The 23,202-nt window shown below is 40.8% G+C and overlaps 1 protein-coding gene across 12 annotated transcripts in view; it reads left to right on the top strand.

The window, feature by feature from the left end:
• The window catches only part of INPP4A (inositol polyphosphate-4-phosphatase type I A), a 140,442-nt gene that overhangs the window by 31,980 nt on the left and 85,260 nt on the right, over positions 1-23,202 (top strand). For 10 of the 12 annotated variants that reach the window (XM_076359251.1, XM_076359225.1, XM_076359243.1 and 7 more), the window contains one exon: positions 21,817-21,874. The gene's annotated coding sequence lies outside the window, so the exon portion shown is untranslated. Of the gene's footprint in view, positions 1-6,656; positions 6,819-21,816; positions 21,875-23,127; positions 23,178-23,202 lie in introns of those variants that run through there. The other 2 variants (XM_076359162.1, XM_076359154.1) reach the window with 2 other exon arrangements.

Here is a 23,202-nt window from a genome sequence, read left to right as displayed (position 1 = left end):
ACACTGTTAGAGAAGGTCGATGAGACTCTTAATACTGCATTAAACCTGGTAATCAAATGATGCAATGTCTTCAATTATTATCTGCCCAGTCTAATTTCCTTTAAATTCAGGGACTCAAAGTCTTTTCCCAAAACACTATATGATGCAAACATCTGTAATCTCTGGTCTCCCTTTAGTCCCCAAGACATCCCATGCAATGAGACCTTTTACCATACTAGGAAGTGAAAATAATCTAGAAATATATATACCAATATATCAATGCATACCTCTGGATTATGTGTGAACAAATGAAACTGATTTAAAAAACCAAAGCAACCACTCACAGCTCTGATATACCACCTGATCTTCCAATAGATGTACGGAAAAAGATGTCATAACTGGTGGAAGTGCCAACAAATAGTGCACAGGGGTCTGTTTGGGGCAGTCCGTATTTTTATGTACCTGAAGAAAAAGAAAATTGTTTATTTAATAAGGAGATTCTGAACTTATTTTTTGTATTTTTTGCCTTCTCTTATTATCTGTGTAGGTTTGCTGGTTTGTAGTTGACTGTTCTTAGAATAAGACATTTAGCCTTTGACATTAAGATTTTTTTGAAACCACATTAAAACACTGAGGTGCTACTTTTTGTGAGCTTTTTCCATGGCCTAATTTTAGGAACAATCCCAAATGATCTGAAGTCAATTAAGTTCTGAATGTCAAAATTTAGATTAATCATGAAAGAAACACTTCCATTATCAACACTTCTAATAAGCTTTTCCACCTCGGGCTCCCACTGGTCTGGGTTCTGATACACAATCCAATGTGTACGCTACCTTAATCTTTGAATGGTCCCATTGATATTTGGTGGTATTAATCTGGGGAATAATTTACAGCGCACCACAAATAAAGGTTGGATTCACACATAGTGACTTAAAATTTGTGAGCTCGCAGATAAATCTTTCTGATTGGATTGTTACATAATTTATTTTGAAAGAAGAATAAAGAATTTTGAGAGAGAAAGAAGAAAAATGGTTTAACCATGGCTTTTCTTTTTATTAGATCTGTTACTGGTCAACATATATCCGGGGACCCTCTTAGCTTTTTGTGAAGTGCTGTGTTACACTGTACTAACAACAGGACTTCTTTTGCATGGCAAAGACAAAGAATGCCAAGGAATAGGAATAACAGAATAACAGAACTAGGCCCTTAAACGTGTCTAGGTAGGCAGTTCCTTTTCATGACCTTACTAATGAGGAACATAGCAGAAGATGATTTCCCTGCTAAAAATAGGGGCTGGTTAACTTGCAAGGGAGTACAGATGAGTTGAGAAGACAAGACAAAGCATTAGAAATCTGTTGTGCAAACACAGAAATCTTGCATTACAGCTGCTCTTTCCTCATGCAGATGAGGAGGAGTAAGTTTTATAAGAAATGTGGCAAAATAGTCATCAAAATTGTCCGGCTTTACATTCAGTTTTACTGTTTTTCGATTAGTTTACCCAGTGCAGCAGATGGTACTGAGAAAACAGTAAGTCTTTGCATCGACTTTCTCCAGCATTGACAACTGTTCTTTCTGGGGCATTTGAAGAACCTACCAGTCATAGGTCACGAAGACCAGCATGAGATCTGCAAGTCCTGCATTGTGAAGACAACAGGAAAGACTTCACTCAGAAAATGTATAGAGTGTATTGAATGAGCAAAATGAGTGGATGTAGATAATTCCCACCAGAGTGCAGCATTTTGTTAGACAGTGCAAGGACCCGTGATGTTTAAGTCATGCCGTAATATATGGTTGCCTCAAAATGAGTTTATGCCTGGGTTTGGGCGTCTCTCTTGTTAGGATTCATAGATCAATATTCAATTGAAATTACTGTATGAGTGCAGAAAATGGGGCATGCTGGTTTGAAACAGAGAGGTAGTTGTACATTGTAGAGAAAAAATAAAGATTGTTTGGAATCAGAAAATTGTGTCTATGTTGATAGAACAAATTATAATATTCTTGGAAGCCTGAAGGGACCAGGTGTTTTCTGACATGCTTTCTCTGGTATCCCAAGTGATCTATAAGGCATGTATGTAAAAGTTGAGATTACAGATGCTTCCGCGCTTGCACTGTATAGTTTTTTAGGAAAAAAAGCAGACCTCTGAGTATAAGGAGAATGAGATTGGGCACATGGTAATTGCAAACGGTGCATCACTTGATTATCAGGTTTAATGTATCATTAGGGTCTTGCTGACCTTTTCTGTCAATGCAAAACATGAGCAGATGTTGGCATTAAAGAGAAAAAGAGAACAGAAGTGGATAGATATGAGCAGGCCAGCTGCCAGAAGATCAGCTGATACTACACTGACATCAAGTGCAATCTGGGGAGTCCTTCTTATCCAAGCAAGGCTTCGCATGCAGCAAATATATCGATGTCTGTATACACAGGAGCCACAGCAATGTCTGTAAACTAGTCTCTCATCTGGTCAGTACATCATTGCTGCTGTGAGATATATTCTTCTTGTCTTGTTTTGGCTGATTTATCTGATCTTAGTCTCTAGGAGTCTCTTGTTTCATCTGCTGAGAACAGACCATAAAGAGGAAATGGGCATTTAGGTCGTCTTGCACATTTTCACTAGCTGCACAGGAGTACTTCCCTCTGAGATCTGCGTGCAGTATGTTACAGACAGCTTGTCACTTTTTAGTCTCTTTCCAGTGCAGGATATGTAGCTTTGAATTGTTATGAGAGAAATAAAAAATTTATTTTACTGGGGTCATAGCTATAGCAGTAACTTGAGGAGGTGATTTCAGTGAAGAGGTGTACTTGTGGTACATCTGGTATTCCACTTGGTATGGTGGAAATGGTTTCTCGCAGCCTCTTGCGAGTTGCTTTGCTAGCTGCTTTTGTAGAGATGAGTACAAGATGCTACTGAGACATTGGTGGATGGTGTAGTGACAGTAAAAAGTTCAGCTGCTATGGTGTGTCCTGTTATTTATCTTTAGAAGCTTTGAGATAAATGTGATGAATGAGTGTATCTTCTTCCCTCCTCCCATACCTAATAGCTAAAGCTCTGCTTTCATGTGTGGCTTCCTCTGTTCATTGTCTGTGCAGGATAAAGGTTCTGGTGCTGATGCTTTTCCTAGCAGGACTTTTAATTTTCCTGAGAAGCAAACAGTGCTTTTGTCATAGCATATCAAAATACCCACGAAAGGTAATTAGCTGGAAGAAATGAACCTACTACTGAGATGCACCAAAATGGAAGTCTGATGGTCTAGTGAGCAAGACACTGAAATCTAGTTTCTGCATTCGGCTTCGTTGTGGACCTGTGGAGCAACCTTGGTCAAGTCAGTTAGCTGTGCTTTGTAAGATGATGCAAAAATAGTTCCCTTCTCAGCTTTTTGCCTGTATGTCTTTTCAAAATACGTGCTCCTTCTGCAGTGGGTCTCTTCTACTGTGTGTGTGCATAGTGCTCACCTCCACGTGTGGCTGCTCACTGGTGAGGACCTTTGGAAAGTACTGCAATGCCCATAACAACAATAAAGGGAGTGTGAGCCTGTACAGAAAATGTGCTCTGCTTTTTGTCTTGAAAACATGTGTCAGTGCTTCTCAAAAATCAATATCTCTGAACTCTCACCTTTCCACAGGGCTCAGAAAAACAAGGCTACAAAACATAGGATGCAGCAGAGTATGCAGCTGATGGAAAGATGACTGGAAGGCTAGGAGGGTGAGGGGGGAAGGAGGAGGGGAGGCAGCACTGTGGATACTGGCAGTGGTCCTCAATCTGCTTCTGTTACTCTATTGCATTGGGAGCCAGCTCTGTCCCTGAAGAAAATGAATGGGTTTTTGTTTTTTGTGGGTTTGGGTTTTTTTTCCCTGGGACAGTATGGCTAAGAAGAAAAAAGGCTCAAGAACAGGAGTAGAGGTTGGTGTTCTCAGTAAGTACAATCTGACTGTAGGTTGAGCTTTCATGAGAAAGCAGGTTAATATAGAATCTGACAACCTGGAAGAGGCTGTGGGAAACCATTTGCACCATCGTTGGCATAATGATGACTTTTAAAAAAAAAAATCACAAACAAGTTCCCAGAGACAGGGAGATGACAAGGAGGAATAGGATTCTTTAGCCTAGCATGTTGTGGGGTCCCATGTTGAATAGGTACTATAGAAAAGCCTTTGCTTGCTTGTTTCCTAAAGGAGAAAAAGGAAAAACTATTATCTCTAGTCCTTAAAGAGTGTATAATGGTCTACACTGCCTTTTAATGCAAAATCTCTTGCAGCAGTGTTTAGTTTAGCAGGCTGTACTAAATTCCTGTTCAAGATTTCATCCACATCAGTGTAAGTTTTTGGGGTTTTACCTCTGCTGGGGTAAGAAGCTTCAGGTTTTCCCACTTTTAGATCCAGGATCCAAACCCTGTCTACTGCAGAAGGTCTAGCTAAGGAGACGGATAAATTAGGCAACATGGAACTGCTGCCTACAGCAGCTGGATCACTTCTGATTTGTAGATGAGGTCATTTGCAGCTGAGGCGAGTATGTGCGTTTTACACAGTGCATGTTCACTCTTGGTGTGTTTTATCTCTTTGAGGCCTTAAACAGCTCTGCTCTTTGAGTCATCTTTGATCCAAATCTATGCTTTTAGGTGGACATCAGCACAAAATTGAATGTAGATATATAATTGCGTGCCATACATTTAAAACCAGGCAAACAAATAACACCACCACAACGCCCCCCCCAAAAAAAACCCAAACCCCCAAACATTTGAAGTACCTTCCAGTTTTGTTTTCAGTTTTGTCTTCCTCTCTACCTGTGTCATAGATGCCATTTGGACTGTGGATATGCTGATAGTTTTCCTGTTTAAAATCTCAGGGGTCTTGGTTTGGTTTTTTGTTGCTGCTGCTGTTGTTCTTGGGTTTTTTTAATTTTTTTTTTTCCTAGGCATGCTGTGGATTTTAGCATTCTCTTGCCTATTCAACCATTTAAGACAAGAAAATAAAGCCTTGAAAACTTGACAGGAGCAAAGATTCACTGTCATTAGTAAATTGAGGGAAAGGATGGGATTCAACAGAAGATGTTCCAAGTGATAGATAGAATACTAGTGGTTTTGCGGGAAAGAATTTAGTTCAGTGTATCTTCATAGACAACAGCTATTCTTTATCCCCCTTGTTTATGTTATCTCTGTGACCATGCTTCAAGGATTGTTTTGCTCAGCTTGATTCCTTCTCATCTCTTGATCCCTGCCAAGCTAGTGTTCTTGTCTGCTTTGAGATACATGGAGAGAGTAAACATTCACCATCAATAGTACAAAGTTCGTTCAGCAGCTTTAATAACAACCAGATACCGTACTAAACAGGGCTGTGCACATACTTGGATTGGATGGATGGGCTTACCTTTCATTTGATTGGGCTTTGCAAAAGAAGGAATTCTTTAAAAAGACAAAAACCACAGAACCATGAAAGTCATGCTTTTATATTAGCTTTTCCATGAGAAATCTCAACACAAATCTGTTTATCTGGGCGATAGCCAGCTGGACATTTGCTAAGTATGAGGAAAGATGTTCTGCTGTAAATGCTTTGACATAAACCAAGTGCCTTTTTCCCCAAACTATCTGGGATGTTTATATGAATGGCTGTTAAGCAGGTCTACGCATTTTAATGGCATTGTTCCTTGGGCCAGCAGCTTCTTTTGACAATACTCTCTTGATTCATCCCACCATAATTTGTTTCCATGTGGTGGACCTGCTGGCTCAGTAGTAGAGGGCTTCATCTGCCTCTTTTGAAGGCTGGATTTGCTCAACATTGCAACTGCTTAGTATAATGTGCCTTTCAGAAAAAAACTGTAAGCAGTACAGCAGTGCATATCAACACTGTCTAGCATTAAGTGCCTAACTTTGGCTTCATGATACCTGTTCTCAGTTGTACGTGGTAGGGAGTCTGGCAGGCCTGGGAAATAAACAGGTGATCAAATTGCTTCTTTGACTGTGGCGATCGGTGCCTGGGGAGATGGATAGCTGTGAGGGAGACTGCCAGAATTCAACCCTAAACCCGCTGCCCCTGTCTATAATGTAGCTATGCTGTTTTCCTATAGGCACTTCTCCCTGCTAAACTGGTGTCAGGCACACAGGATTTCCGCTCACGTGCATCCCACAGTCCTTCCTACAGTTCTCTTATCTCACTGCATTTGAGACCAAATTTGTCCTCCCCAGAGCACTTAATGAAATCAGAGGCACTTTGCTATAAACTTGTGATGAATAAATGGATATTGCCCTAACTCAGTACTTTTGTTTTAGAATCTTTCCTGGGGTATTTGAGTTCTTCCCCTAGTCTCGACAAGAAGTGTGAGCCCACAGGTATCTTGTAGTAGCACACCACCCGGCATACCACAGTATTGACCTGGCTTGCAGAGCAAGCTTTTGCATTCAAGATAAATGTATTTACAGTGAAGAAGGAAACAGAATTGCCATCCTGGGAGAAAAACCAAACAAACAGGTTGTGTGGAGGATGAAATCAAACTTGCTGCTGAAAGAAAAAGCTGGGCCAGTCAGCAGGCACATACAGACATACGGGTGGCGAGTGCATGCGTGCCTGTGCGACAGAGAGCGGGAGTGAGCGAGCGAGAGGAAGCCCTGAAACTTAAACTCCTCCTGCAGCTCTGCATCTGCTCTGAGTCACTGGTATGACTCACACTGACAGCGTTCACGTTAGCCTAGTGTTCAGATGGAGCAGCTCTGGCAACAGAAGAAGCAGGTTATATTATTATTGATTACCTGCTGCATTAAACAGTTGTGCCAAGATTTTTTTTTACGAGCACAGATGAAACAGAGGAGGCTCAACTGAGCACCGTTATTATTATTACTGTTTTCTTAAGGTAAGAATGCCTGTTATTTACTAGAGAAAGATATGAAAGGGAATTTAGAGCTTGTGAAGGCTGAGTCTCTTTCTGCTGCAGCTTATTCTCGGAGGATGCTGATCTTTGGAGCTGCGTTATTGCAAAGCTTTGTCTCGACTGTTTGCAGTGCCATATGGAGAATCATATGGCTAATGGGCAGTGCACGTCCTAGGAAACAAAATAACTATATTCTCATTCATTGATGTTATGTAAGGCATGGCAGCCATGTTAAGGACAGAAGACCTCTTTCGAAGAAACAGTGCTGCTAGATGGTAGGGCAAGGAAAACAGCTAGTTTTTAAGCAGCCCTCTGTTCTTTGGAGAGCGCTGCAGTTCTGTAGTTCTTGCTTAAAACTAAATCTACTGACTTCTGAATTTCTGTGTTAAAAGAATAAAAAGCAGTGGCATTAGAAATAGCAAAATAATTGTTTACCTTTAGAATCACAGTGTTGTTTTGCCTTCAGCATTCAGGCTGGGAGTGCGCACACTGTGATCCGTGCAGTGCCTGCATGTAAACAGTTTCCTCAAATACTTTAAATGATACTTCCAGATATTAGGGTGGTTTTCATTTTCTGCCACTAAAATCCCGTATATATGTATGTCCTGTTCTGACAGTTGGTTATATGCAAAAAGTGGGACATATTCTAGTTAGTGTTGACATATGCAGAGTGGGTAAAACAGTTTTTTGTAGTGGCTTTACTGCTATTTTATTCACTCTGGTGCTACAATTTTAATGTAGTCTAGACTGGTATCGCTAATTATCCTTATGTGGAATCCACTGACCCTTGAGTCTTTGCTGTACTCCCCACAAGAGATTTTTTAAGTTAGGGACTCTGGTTTTGAACTGCAATAATGAATTTCTCTAAATTTCTTTTTTCTTTTCTTTCCTTTTTTTTTTTCCTCCCCCCCTCCCCCTTTATTTTGGACTTGCAAGGCGGTGTCCTTTTAAAGTGCATCTTACAGTGAGGTTGGCAGCTGCTCTTAGTAACAAGGGAGCCTGGTCACTTCTGTGTATTATTTGCAGAATGAGAGAATGAGGATATTTTCAAAACCTGATCATTTACTGGCTTACTTTCAGCTACTTGAAACTACCATTCATTTCCTTGCAGAATTTACATAAAAATGACCACTGTCTTCTCCTCTCAAAGAAATACGGTGCTGTAGTAAGGTCATTTAAAAATGACAGCATACTTTAGGTTCTTCTTCTATTTGCTAATTTATAGCATTCGCTGATGCACAGTGTTTTCATTGCTATGAATTAACTAGATTTGGTGTTGCTTCCTCTTTTAAAAAAGATTAGGTTTTCCATAAAATGGAAAGTAAGGTTTGTTAGCACATTTGTAGTATCTTTACACTTCTTGTGGCATCCAACTTAGAAAACTATAGTGTGAGAGAAGCTTTATAACAATGTCACTCATGGACGCCCATCTCCAAGAGCAAAATTTTGGTGACTAATTTTAATGATTTATGTTTCTAATGTAAAATATTTCTTATGTTACAGCATTATAAATGCAGGCTAGTTTAGACAATGTTAGGGTTGGTTTTAGGACTGCTCATTAACAAAGTTCTGGCACATGGCAGCCTTTCCTTCCCCTCCCAAATCCAAATAAGTACAAATAAAACAGTCTTTACAGCCTTAATTTTTCCACTGATTTGTTTCTGAATTATTGTTTTTTGAGATTGTGTGTCAGAATTCTGTTTGCCTTCATGTTTGCCTTTAAGTTTGTATGCATTTAGAGTAAGAATTCTGTATTATGTCAAACCAGGACAAATAATTTATTATAATAAAAACTCAATTATCTTCAATTGAGTTTACATAATTTCGTTATTAATGCATTGTGGGCGCAGTTAAATAATTAACAGTTAACATTTTGAAAAGAAATGTCAAGAACATGCTTAACATCTAAAAAACAGGATGACAGCCCCTGAGTCAACACAACCCTGAAGACAGCCTTTCCATCCTACTTGTCCATAAACTCTTTGTGCAAGTGCTGACCACCAGAGAGAACTCCCTCTGATTCATCTCGTTCTCATGCTGCCTGCTGTGTCCCTCTGTCTGCTGCTGGAATGCCACTAAGTGAAAAAGAGCATCAGCTGAAAAAAGAACAAAAAGCCCAGCCTCGCGAGATAGCTAGACAGTTTGCTTTATGTGAGTTGGAAAGCTTCTGGGAAGAACTAAAGCAGTTCTAGTGGTGTTTGTTGTGGTACTATCTTGATAATTACATGCCTTCTTTTGGATATATTAACAAGTCACAACTAAAACATAAAATATCCAAGGTAGGAGAGATTTGTGTAGGGAAGTGACCATAATTTTGTGTTAAGTGCAAAGGAAGCAGCTGCATTTGATCCTTCTATGCAGGGATTTTGTAATAAGTGTAATAGGGCTTATCAAAGTCTGCCCTCTAGGCACCCTGAAAGTTAGTTTTTGTTGCTTTAAGTTGGCTTTGCATCAGGCCGTAAAGGCAAAAAATGGCAGAAGCTGTTGGGACCATTTCGCATGTACTTTTGGAGGACTTGAAGTGTGAGAGTTCATGATCTTCTTGGCCTTTCTTTTCTGTAGTAAAGGTTTGTTATCTCCAGTGAATCCAAGCAGAAGATCCCAGCTCACTATTCTCCCCTCCTGTTCCTAACCTACAGGACATCACCGGTGCTTGCATGGCTGGTTTTCTCGTCTCTGCATTACTCCAGAGCCATGTTTTGGTATGTCTGCCCTCGCTGAAGCCTTTGCGAACTTCCTGATGAAATTTAAGCCCCCTTTTTCGATTCTCACTTCAGCTGCTCTACTGAAACCTATTTAATGACTCTCTCCCCTTGTTAGGTTTTCCACCTAGGCAAGCCTTAAATGGTGCAAAGCTGCAAACCTCATGTAGTTCAGCTCTGCCCTTTTGCTCCTGTGCCGCTTGTGTTGCGAACGACAGGTGGGGTGTTCGGCTATCCTTTTGTTTCTTCCTTCATAAAACCTGCTGCTTTTTTCTGTGGCTTCCCTTGTGGCCATGCCCTAACTGTGTTGCTCTGAGCCCGTTGTCTGCCTTCCTGGCACGTGGGAAGCAGTGCTGCTGGATAAGCTCTGCTCCCTTGCACGTTCTGCTTCTTCAGTGCTTGAGCAGAAGTTTCAAAACGGGCAGTGGCATTGTCCTTGTGCATGCTGTTCTACCTCTCCCTGCCGTGGCAGGGGGAAATGACTCTGCAGGAAACATAGCTGTTGCTGTGGGTAGTAAGTGGAGAAATGAGGGGCATGGAGAAGAATAAAGCATTTCTCCAAAATTCTTGAAGCTCTGAGACCTTCAGTGGGAGGAAGCACCTACTCTCTTATTTTACACAAAAGCTATGTCAGCAATGATTTATAGCTAGCCTTGCTAAATGGCTGGTGAAGAACTTGGGGGAAATCCAGTCTTCTTATCAAAATGAATTTATGTGAATCATCTTTAATATGGGTGATTTTTGGGATTGTATTACAGTTTTACCTAATGATCAATCCAAACTGGAGCACTGCTGTATCAGATGCTGAGTTTTACACAGATGGTCCATGCACTGAATAATGATTTTTTCCACAAAAAATGGTTGCCATATTTTCTATCGTGATTTGCTATTTGACATTAGACTTCCTGAAAGAGGACTCTGCAGTGTATGAAAGAGCAGCAGTATATTGGTGTTTATGGTACATCCTTGTGTCACAGAACAGCACAGCATTTCTGTTTTCAACTCTAAATTTGAAAAGGAGGGAGGGAAAAAGTTTGAGTTGGCTTTTTTACAAGTTTTTGTTTCTTTTTTTGCATGTTAGAAATAAGCTCCTGGAAACTGGAGTTATATTGGAATCAAATCCTTGCATGCGAGCAGTATGAATAGCACTGTCTGAATACTGAACCATCTTGTTTGTTGGAGAACTCATCCTTTTATTTGTGTGATTTTTAGAAATGACAATTTTTACATCAGCTGTTTTGGGGGTCTTTTATTTGTATATGTGTATATACCTAGACGGCATCTGCTTTGTCCTTTTTCCTGTTTTCTGAATAAGTCTTCTTGTTTGGATTAGATTTGTTGCTTGGTTTTAAAGAGGAGGGGGAAAGAACTGTTAAATCTTTGTTTATACTGTGTCCTGAAAAGCTCTTCACTTAATCCTGGAGCAGTTCAAGCAGGGGGACACAGATGGAGGCGGTGAACATGTCCTGTTTGCCCTGGAAGGCCCAAACTGTTAGAGGGCCTCCCACCTCACTGCATTGCATGAGGTTTTGTATCACACAGAAAAAGTCACAGTCTCAATTTTTGTCTCTTGAAACTTTTGTGTATTCTTGAGCATGTGCTAGTTTAAATAAAGAGTGAAGGGTGCAGCCTATACTATGAATATAGCAATGATGGTCCTTTCATTTGCCTTCAGGGTCTGAGTTTCCACTTGACTAGTCCTTCATGACTATAGTCTCCCTGCCCTGCTCTGGAGTCCAGCATAAGGATGAGTGTAGTTCATTTTGCTCTGGGTAAATGAGATTATGGCCTGGATTACGATGACATGTTATTTCTGTGCTGAATTCTCCTTGTATTTTATAGGGACGCAGAAATCTGGGATTAGCTCAGTTTTCCTTTCAGTTTGATGCTTCATCTTTTAAAAGAGCAGAGTACCTCTGAGTCTGTTGTGCGGGCTTAAATAAACGGTAGTGAATTGGTAGGTTCACATGACTCTGAATTGACCTTCTGTGTTCAGGTGAAACACAGTTTAGAGGAGTGGGTTCATGATCCTTAATTCAGATTTACTTTTTAGATAAATACTTCCTAGTGCCAGATGGCAGAGCTGCTTACAGGCAGAGGTGAATAACAGAGCGTGTCCATTTCTGCAGGTTATTTGGGCAGCAAATCTGATTAAAAAAAAAAAAAAAAAGACAATGACGACACTGCAATATTCTAGATTGCACTAAAAAGCCAGTAACTTCATCAGGTTTCCTGTGTGTGATAGGTAAGTGTGTTTTAAGCCCCAGATTCCTAAAATACAAGCTACTATAAAAGATTTCTTCTGTCTCATTTCAGAAATAGACACTAATGGTCTGACTTAAAACCAAAAGATTTATTTTTTCCGAGGCATGGATGTTATTTCTGTTGGGCACCTGGGAGGGCTTCTCCTGAGGACATACGGATCAACATGGTAAAATGTTGATTCTTTTAATGCACATAGAAGGATGTGAAAAAAATGATGCCATGCTGACAGTGTCTTCTGTTGTTTCAGGAAGGCTTGCAAGAAGACCTCTCTTGAGCTCTGTACGTTAGTGTGGAGGATTTGTATGAAAAGGATTGCATCCTAAGTATTACTATCACTAAACATTAGTATTGTGGCTGTGAATACATGACGTAAAAATGCATGCAGCTGAGATGGCTAGAATGAGGTCTTTCTGTTATAAACTCTCTTTGAAATGTGGGTGCCTGGGAAAAGTTCATTAAATTATTCTCTGTTCCTGAGATAAGTGGATGACTTTCAATTGTACTTTGGTAAACAGGAGGTAGTGAGTAATAGGAAGAATGTGGCCTTTGTGGTTTTGCCTACATAAGAAAGATTTCTAATTATTGTCCCATAGCTTTGTAGACTCATTGGTGAGAACATGATCTTAAAAACACTGCTACTTCTACAGGACAGTGATTTTACACAGAAAAGTTGCATGGAAAAGTGACTACTCTTTTGGTGGTACATATGCAGTGAGGCAGACTTGCAAACTAGACCAGAAATGGACTTTGGAAAGAAAGACTAATGGGGAATTAGAGGGGATTCTTCTTGGCTGCCCTCCTATGAAGTCTGCAGTTCAGCTGGGGAATAGAAGGGAACCGGGACAAGTTTGATCTCAAGTTCATGAATTTCAGAGAAATTGCTTGTGATCTTATATCAGACAGTAAGTTGAGAGTGCCTATGTTTGCAGACTGGCCATTTTTAGAATTTGTAACATAGTGTGAGTAAGCATTCATACTGTCCTGTAATTTGCTTTTTCCCAACACAAGGTATTGCTTGTTACTGGGCAGAAGCAAATTAAATGAAGTTTTAGTCCTAAATTTGTCTTGAAGTGATATGGTGTCTTACAGAGGATCCTATGATAGACCCTACAGGGCTTTGCCATCTTTACTGAATGTTCACAGACAGTTTGTACAATCAGTTTATCTATAGCACTTCCACTAAAATACATGGTGAATGGAAGTAGCCACTTAAGGGTGTGGACAATGTTACAGATTAAAGAAGTGGGAGTTGAGTTGAAGGGAATTGTGTTTGACAGTGTTTAATCCATGCTCTGAGGATCCAGAACTGTGGTCTCTGGAGCGAAACCACCACTACCATTGAAAGAGGTGCTCAAGAGGCATATTTTGGTGAGCTCCACAAAGCCATGGCTGGAGGGATCAGAGTGAAATACAGTCAGAATTGTCTCCCATGCCACGACCTTAATTTGTCACATTTATTGCTATATGGTGAAATTACATCCTTTATTGTTGCCATCCTTTTACCAGCATCTTTTGCAATTGAATGCTCACAAGTATTATTGCCCTTTCAGCTGATACGATCTGAGAGAGACTGGAACAGTTATCTGAGGGCACCTCTGCAAATGCTGCCCAGCAGTCGGCTCCTGTGGGCCTGAGTGAGCAGAGTGAGACGTGGCTTTGCTGCCCACGGAGCAGGCTGGATTGTGAAGGGCACAGATGCCTGTGGGTGGGAGGGACCCGTGGCAGCTTGGTGCTTTGTCAGGCCGAGGCAGCAACAGTCCCACCGGCTCCTGCCATCCAGACCCCTTCTTCTCCCCTTCTGCCGTGAAAGCCCTCTTTCTGCCAGCTGCTCTGTGCCCCAGAGAGGGAGATGGAGGTGGTGGCAGTTTGCATGGGGCAGTTGGTGTGTTTTGTTTTTCCTCTTGAAGAAGAGCTCTCTCACAGGATCCTTTTGAAGACGCCATGTCATTTCAGTGCATGGGGGTAGCAGAAAGGGCTGAGCACCTTCAGGGTACAGAGAGTAGTGAGAGAGGGGACCTGGTTGGGCATGTGGAAGGATAAACTTCTGTTTGCACAGGGAGCGCTTGAAGGAAGCGGCTGCTTTTCTGCTTGGAAGTGATGGGAGGCTGCCAACCTCTGTGTGTGTGTGTTAACTGAGGAAGGGAGGGGCTTGGCTTCAACACCCATGGTGTCTGAATTTTGACTACCGTGTAAATGCTTTGCCTTTTTTTGTGGGATGCAAATATTTCCTAATAGCTCAGGAAGAACTGAACGTTCTTTTCTGTGCTCGTTAGTGGGATTTATATTTCAGATATGTAAACATCCCCACAGACTTTAATTTCATGGAAAATCAAAAAATGTCACAAGGGACCACTGGTAAGATTTTATTGAAGGAGAGAAACAATTTGGCACACATAAAAATTGTCTCTTTAAAAACTGGGTGTGTCTTTAAATACCAATTTTACGTAAAATTTAGCAGAAAGACAAATGGAGGGCAGAACACATCAGCATGAAGATCTGCTTAGCTGATGTTACATTTGTGATAAGTAGCAGACAGGGACTCGCTAGTAATTTGACTCAATTTGTGTGAAGATTTGATACCCTTTCCTGTCATGAGCAAGACATCCAGGATAAATGGGAAGAGTAGTTCCTTCCTAGCACAGTGCTTACTTGTCACTAACAACATCTGCAAACCTCTAAAAGGCTTCTAAGAGAAAGAAGGGAGGTGGCAAATAGGCATTTGGGAGGGCTGTGGTAGCTGCTGGAGAGTGTAGTATTTTGCAGTGTTTATTTTTTGAAAGTATGACATCTTTCCCAACTTCTCTACAACTTTCCCAACCTCCTACAACTTGCACCTTTCTTCCCCATTCCTCTGTGATTCATATTTTTGGGACTCAAGAAAACAATGTCTTCACGGTAAATGTGTGACTATTTATATGCAAAAATTAATAATGCAGCCTAGATTTCCCCATGTTGTGCTGCACGTTTCATGGCTGGAGTGCCCAATGTTCCAATTTGCATCAGCTCTGAAATTGCATTTGGGGGTCCATAAAATATGTCTGCATGACGAGGGTCAGTGCAATGGATTACCCTAGAAGGAAAACCCATCTTAATGTCGACGTCTCAGGGATTTGTGTAAAACTGAACACCCTCAGAAAATTATCATTTGGTTACACTGCATGAAAATCATTTCCACCCATTACTACCTGGATGTTTAGTTTTACAATGGAATATTATCTATCCTGAAAGCATAGCCTCCTGTGATAAAAAAGAGACAGGCATGTGGGCATTCGCTAGCTGAGAAAAATGTGTCTTACTGTGACACTAATATAGTAAATGAAAGAAGGGAGTGAGAATTTTAGATACTGGACACCATTCTTTACTGTCAACGATACTACAAAACTGTTCAAGTTGGTTCACTATGGTCCTGGGTGTTCTTCATACACCTCATCTCTTCTGCATAAACACGTAAATGGTTGGATTGATCGTGCTTGTAATAGCAAACCAGGGCTTCTCTTTAATATTCAAAATAGAATGTGAAATACAGGATCTACTCGTGCAAGCCAGTTTGACCTTGAGAGTGTATTTTGTAATCTTTTTTTCCTCGCTTCCCATTTTGCAGGACAGCACTCTTTAGCTAGACTGACTTGTGGAGGTGTGTATGCGACGACGTTGAGGAACAGACCTAATGTCGGGGCATGTTGTGGGTTCTGGCTCCATCTTTGTTCAACCTGGGGAGGTATTGGCATGTACTATGATTTTCTTTCCATGAAAATCAGGTGCAGAGCAAGGTAAATTGTGTCTGTGTTTCTGCCCAACAAGAAGTTGTGACTCATTCAGGACCACAACCTAGCATTAGGAATGTTAAAGCACTGCTGCAACTAGTGATATAGATACAGTCACAGATGTGTGTTTTATTTCTTCACAACTGGGAGCTATAAACAGCTGAAACTTTAATGTTGTGAAAGTACAAGTTGCATACATAATACAAGCAAATCTGAAATAATTCTGGGGAAGTCAGATCAAGACAAGGCAAGTTTCCTCTTTTTCTGTAAGGCGTATTTTGATATAGTGGTGATAGCATCTTGTGTAAGTTAGTACTGCAGAAAGAGTTGCCACATTGATCACAATAATATTTTGCTCAGAATGAAGAGAGTTTATGTTCCTTAAAATCCTGAAGACTGGTATTTCAAAATGGGGAATACAAGGGAAGACTTCAGGGAATCATACATAGTTCATTTGTAAAAGAGTTTAAAGAACGCTGCATTTTATTTGCTGCAAGGCAAAGGAGAAGATCAGACAGAGCACAGCAGGATGCACAGTATATTCTACCTTCTGTGTGCTTGAGGTTTGTAGCAGGGGTCATAACTATCTTGACCTAGAAAAAGAATGTGCTGCCTGGGTTTGTGGGCTGATTATTGGAAACTTTAGCCTTTAAAATATGTTTACAGGAAATGTCTTCTGAGCTACGTTGGCTCTGACAACTTGCTTTGAATGAGCATTTGTTTGCAGCTTTACTGTCATGTGGTTCCCCCTCAGCTGCTTGTCTGCTGCAGACGTTCCTGCTCCTCAAATTTGCCAGCATAAACAGCAAATATAGCCCCTCCCCAACCTGGTTCTGTCAAAGTGCTTTGGTTTAAATTGTACCTTTTGCAAACTGTTCTGTTTTGGGGTTTTTTTTCTGTCTAAGTATTCTAGTTTTTTGGGTTTGGGTTTTTGTTGTTGGGTTTTTTTAAAGAAATTTAGGTTGTACCAACATGTGCAGTTTTGCTGACAGATAGGAGGAGGGGAAAAGCGAGGACAAGCAATGGGAGGCAGTAGCATAGAGTGGCTCAACTCACATGGGAATAGCATGTCTGTTGGACTGTGCCTGGATAAAAGCTATCAAAGTTAGTCTCCAGGCAAAGTAACTCTGTGTTTCTCTGTTTAACTAATGGACAAAATCACACCTGGTGTCATGGGTTGCAGGTACCCTTCAGAGATGTTAACAGCACATTTAAAATTGCAAAGGAAAAGGTTAGTCGTTTGTTCCTCCCTGGAGTTATTTAGCTGCTCTACAGTGAGTGAGAAAGAGGAAAGAAGGGAGGGAGGAGGAGAAAGTGAGGGATTTTCAATAGGAGCATGTACACGCCCTGTCGTTTTTATGTTTGTTTTGTATCACACTTTCAGGTTTCTCTACAGGGAATGGTGTCACGTGTTTCACTTTCTGCAGTATTTAGGAATAATGGTGTGGCAGATTTAATTGAGAACTGGTGTCCTCCTCAGTTTGTGTGGTAACCCTGGTTGCAAGTACAAACGACTGGGGAGAAAAAAATCTCACTATATATAATTTCCTTACAGAGAAGGATCTGAATGGCTTTTAAAATCTGGCAGCAAGCACTGGTCGATTGCAAAACAATTTCTATATGGTTTTAATTAAGCAAAAACATGCTGCAGTCTTTGAAGACTCTTTTTTTCCATCATCATCATTTCTTAATGCAGAAGGCCAGAGGCGGAACATGCCAAGAAGCTGGTGCTTTGGTGTGGTCTGCAGTAGCGCATTACCACACTCTGCCGTGGTTTTACTGCTATTGCAGGGCAATGTGATTTAAAAACTGTGCAGCGCAGGGTGAAAAAGGGGCTTGAGTCGGTGCCCAGTTAGAATCTTTCATATGCAAGTGACATTGGACTCTCTGGGCTTACTACCTGGGTATGTACTACTGATGTTCAATTTAGTTGCTATGGCTAAAGCTAGCACTTTAGTGGTTCTTAATTAGGAACCAAAGCACAACAGAATTGAAGTGCAATTAAAAAATGTGATTGTGTCAAAGAGGAGAACTTACAGGCAGACTCTAGAAATGTAGCTGAAGAACCAAAGTTGCTTTTAGAAGGGGGTGGAGAGTAGGAGGGCACCTGTGCGAGGTCAGAACTTGCTGGGAGATCAGTAGGTAGGACTTGCCTTCCCTGCAGAAGCTGCAATATTTTTCTAAAGATCTCACTGACGGACTGATTTTAAAACACATCACTCTAGAATGTGTGATTTCCAATGTTGCTCTGCAAAATGGGTGTGACTTCCTGATGATAGTGAGCAAGGTACAAATATAACTTGCCAGCAGAGAAGCTCGATGTAGTTACTAGGTCTCATTGTCTCTATTTTGCAGATGCATGAGCTCAGCCACAGAGATGAAAGGGATTTGCCTGTGGCAACAGAAGTAGTCATTTTTTGTCATAGTATTGTAAATAGAATTTTTAGATTCCTTTATTATCTCTGCCATTTTAATTTCTTCATTTTAAGTGAAATGAATAATAACTGACCAGGTTTAAGTATTTATATTAAATGTCCTGAAGGTGAATGGTGGTACAGTATATTACAGGGTTATAATGTGGTGGGTCCATTGTATCAGCCCTTGATCTTGTGACTGTGGCTGGCTGTGACTTGCTTTGTGAGTAGCTTTCATGGTGTCTAGGAGCTTTCACAGTACGTGCCCTGCTTTTAGAATGGAAAAAGAAAAAATATCTCTACTAAATAAATACAGTTGAAGTTACAAAGGATACCAAATTGGAACTTTGTGTGCCCGCACTAAATTTGCCAAAATAAAAATGATATAAAATAGTAAAATACTTTGCCAAAAACTATTGCATATCACATTTAACCCTGAAAAGAGCTCCACATAATGTCAGATGTCTCTGTCCTCATTGAGGAACTCTCCAAAAGCCAGAGTAAGTAAAATGCTTTGTAACTTCTCATCTGAACTGAGAGTCACAGAAGTGAACTTAAAGTTTGTTCTGCCTTCATCTTGGACAATGGAAAGAGAAGAAAACTCAAGCCACCTTATAGGCCACTTCTGTGAAGAAGTATAATTTTGTAAGAAATTTTAGATGCTTTGCTGATGAGTGCATAGAAGCATAGGGCTGGATGGAGTTTCCTGAGTTGTTGAATCTAGTCTTAACAATGACATAATGCTCCTTTTATACAGAAACCAGGTTTTTCCTTGGCTAAACTAGCTTTCTTGGTTGCTGTTATTCCAGTTAGGTTAGTTATTTTGTTAACTTTCTATTTATCTTAATGCTTTTTTCACCTCTCTGGTGTTTAGCCCTTGTCATGTATTTCTGGAGAGCAAATTGTAACTCATCTCAGCCTCCACCTTGCCGAGCTTAACAATTTTTTGGTCTGCTCTGGGGAGGCTGACTCTCCATTGTCCTCATAAGCCTTTCTCTACGTGTGTTACAGACTGAGGTGGGCAGTGTTTAACTTCTTGTAGCCAGTGTTCCCGACTCAATCTCATTGCTGCTTTTTGTAGTGACAAGAGCACGTTGGCTGGTACACCCTAACACAGCACCTGCCCCTTTTGTGGCTGCGTTATCTGACACTGAGGTCTTCCTTCTTGGTTTTTCTCAACTGATAAACACCAATGTAGCGGAAGCTCTTCTTGTTAGTCTGTAGTGTGTCATTTTGTCTTAGTGCTTTTTAACTTTGTCTTATTTCTTTTACTTCAGTCCTGGTTCTTCTTTGATAGTTTTGATTTTCCTAATATTTACATACAGCACTGTAAACTGATGAATTGCATCTTAATTACTGCATCACAAATCGGAACACTGTTTGCTTTATGTATGAATCTTCCCTGAATTTAACATTTTAAGCCGTAAAACTGCTTAAACTAACCAGTATATTTTTCTGTGAATTAAAGTTTTAGCTTTCTTAATCCTACTGTATATATTTATATATTTGCTCCATCTATGTATTTTACTAGAGAAGTATCTTCTCCACATAGGAACCTGTTGCCTTGCCACAGTGTTGTGGTTTAACCCAGCAGGCAGCTAAACACCACACAGCTGTTTGCTTACGCCCCCCTGCTAGTGGGATGGGGGAGAGAATCAGGGAAAAAAAGTAAAATTCGTGGGTTGAGATAAAGGCAGTTTAATAGGACAGAAAAGGAAGGGATAATAATAATAATAATAATAATAATAATAATAATAATAATATATACAAAATAAGTGATGCACAATGCAATTGCTTACCATCCAATGACCGATGCCCAGCCAGTTCCCGAGCAGCGATCACTGCCCCCTAGCCAACTCCCCCCAGTTTCTATACTGAGCATGATGTCATATGGTATGGAATATCCCTTTGGCCAGTTTGGGTCAGCTGTCCTGGCTGTGCCCCCTCCCAGCTTGTCGCTAGCAGGGCATGGGAAGCTGAAAAGTCCTTGACTAGTGTAAGCACTACTTAGCAACAACTGAAACATCGGTGTGTTATCAACATTGTTCTCACCCTAAATCCAAAACACAGCACTGTACCAGCTACTAGGAAGAAAATTAACTCTGTCCCAGCTGAAACCAGGACACACAGTTTTGTGGTACCACGGTCAGAGATTTCTAACCTACAGATAACTAATCTAGTTGTAGCAAAATGGCAGATATTTCAGGTTAAAAAGTCATACTTGTTCTTGTACTGGAGAGCGTACTAGTTGAAGAGCTTTTGTTTTGGCCTTAAGATAAAAAAATTAATCCATAGAGTTATTTGCTAACTCCCAGCTACACAGTTAATGTCTTTGTTCTACAATTCTGAGTATAAATAGACAGGTGAAACTGAAAGATCGATTTGTGTGGTGCATCAGTTGTGCAGTAAGCAATTGCTTATAAATTGTTGTCTTCCTTCTGTAACGCTTTCGGAAATGTGAAATAACTGCACTACTGGTTCCAGTGGTACCTGTAACAACATGTAGTCCAGCAGTGGAACAGTTTGCCAAGAGAGGTTGAACAGTTTCCATCCTTGGAGGTTTTTAAGACCTAACTGGATAAAGCCCTGAGCAACCTTGTCTGAGCTGAGAGGTGACCCTGCTTGGAGCAGAAAGCTGGACTATCCTTTCCAGCCTGAATTATTCTGTAAAGTCAGATTCCACTACCCCTTGCTGAGGAACGGGTTCCCTCTTGGAAAGAGATGTGCAGTGGAGTAATCATTCAGCAGAGTGTGCTGAACACACTAGTGTTGCTTTGCTGGGTTTGGCTTCTGCTCTTCTGTAGTGTCTCAGCCTGCAAGATGCTGTGATGCTGCAAAAGGGCAATCATGCAGCTAGCCTGTATGGATTCACATAAATTCTCTTTCATTCTGACAGGATTTTCATGTCATTAGAAAAAAAGAAGAAGAAAAAAGGATATATCTGAGGTGCCACGTGGATTGTGTATCTGTTTGACAATGAACTTGGATAAGGATTCTGGACTGATTGATTTATGGGATAAAACATGCTAGGAAATGCCTTGATTATACTTCTTGAAGGGAAAAAAACCCGTTAAGATGCTGTTGCTTAGGTGTGGTGAGTGATGTTGGTATGGCCAAGGACAGTATGTTCCCTGTCACAATGGAAGAGCTGTGGGTGTTGGCAGCAAGAAATGAAACTCTTTAATCTCTCTGCCAGTGGCATCTGAATTCAGTCTGGACCTGCAGGAAGTAAAAATTGCTTGGGGGGCTGGGTTCAGTTGTTAGCATTTCTGTTTCGCAGAGCATCCTCTTGGGGAAGTAGTTGCAGTGCCATGTGGTGACCCCACTGACTGCAGCTGGGATGAGCAGGCAGGACAAGGTAGCCGAGTTGAGAAGCTATGCTGGGAGAGCTCGATTGTTGCTAGTGGCATGAAGTAGCTACTTTATTGAGCTTCTTATACTGTAACTGCATTGAGTCTTTTACAGACTTAATAGCAAAGTCATTTTAGTTAAATGCATTGTATTTTCATTAATATAGTAGAAGGGAGATACACATCACAGTCTCTAAGTGTAAAATGTTACAGTAACAGTACCTGATTCTGAAATTTCTCTTTCGGCTTTATTCTTATGTTCTCTTTCCTCAGAACTGATCAACAGTCCAGATTCTGTTTCAAATGGTAAAGGAGCTATGCTATAAAATGTTAACATTCTGCATTTTTTACAAGGTTTTAGTGATTTTTTTTTTTAATTGTTCCTATATTTATTGCTTTCCCCAAAAACTTTTTTTCCTACTCTACTAGCCTGTTTATTTGGATCCATTCAGTCAGAAACAGTTTGTCCTTTTTGTGTCTTTCAGACTATTAAAAAAGAACTGGATGCACATGCAGAATTTCATCTGTGAAAGATGGAGTAAGGTAATATAATTTTAATGATTGCTACTATAATGTGTGATGATCTGTGGACACTGAATGCAAAGGTTCAAAGATGAAATAAATTGGAGGCAGACAAAGCAAAAGGAACTTCAGCCTCAGAAATAACGAAGTGCTGACAAGATCCTACGTTCTGGTATCAGTGGCACGCTTACCCTATGTTTTGTACTGTGGGTAATTCATTATACTGGCCAGAGGTTTTCTGTTATCATTGGGTGCGTTGTCCACAGAAGCTCAGGTAGGTCATTAGCTATTGACAGTATGATTTATTCATCTTTGAACAAGTGATGTGTTTCTGGAAATTTGTGAGATATAAAGTACAGCCTATGCTGAAAGGCCAATATTTGTCACCTGTTTCCATCATAAGAACAAACCGGTGGTTCTTTAATTTTCCTCCTTGAACATCCTGGGTCAACAGAGATGGAAGGCGGCAGATCTGCCTTTGTTGTCATTGAATATTGCTGTAGCATAGAGCAATATCCTTCAGGATGGGAATTGAATCCTGTTGGGCACTCTACAAACATTTGTCAAGTATTTACTTCTCCACAGTGGAAGAGCTACTTTGTGTCCCGTGATGTGACAGGGCACAGAGGCGGCTGGTCACATTACTAGGCCCTGAGAGGTGAATGTGTGTCCTGGTGGGGTTCCTGTTAGCAGAAGACTCTTGCAAGAAGACTCTTGCCCACTCGTTTCCAAGCCAAGTTCAGTCATAGGATTCCTCTTGCTTCCTGTGGGCCGGAGCAGCTGTTGGTGGGCTGTATGTCAGGCTGACCAGCTGCACCAGGTTTCTGGGATTTCAGAGACTAGGAGAAGCTGTAGCACATGTGCTGGTGATGTGTGAGATATGGCCTTAACTGCAAGGCAGTATGAAGCAAGACGCCAATCAAATGAGTCTTCTGGTAGAGGCAGGAGGTTGTGCTGATCTGGGAATAAGAGGCAGCGAGAGGTGAAGCATGATGCTCATGGTCACATGTGATGCTCACGGTCACGTGGGTAATCATGTGCAGAAATTGAGGGGGAACCCTCAGTCTCCTCATCTCTGATGTAGTGACCTCAGTCCCTTTTTACAGAGTTCAGCAAAGAATGAATGTTGGAGTAGAGTCAGTGGTGAACAGTAGTGACTTCTCAGAGAGGTTTTTCCCCAGCTCCTGCTAAGGGAGAACAAGCTCATTTGTAAGATCAAGCAGACAGAGCCAGCAAATGCACTTTCTCATGCAGCATTGCTTTTCTTGTATCAGATGTGTGTCTTAATGCAGACTGAGGATCGATTACTGAAGAGCCTAGAGAGGTATGTTACCATAATTGTGCCTACA

The sequence above is a fragment of the Aptenodytes patagonicus genome, chromosome 1 (genome assembly GCF_965638725.1).
Source record: "Aptenodytes patagonicus chromosome 1, bAptPat1.pri.cur, whole genome shotgun sequence".
In the NCBI taxonomy this organism is placed as follows: Eukaryota; Metazoa; Chordata; class Aves; order Sphenisciformes; family Spheniscidae; genus Aptenodytes; species Aptenodytes patagonicus.
Note: the sequence above shows the minus strand (reverse complement) of the source record. Positions and strands in the feature narration are given on the sequence as shown.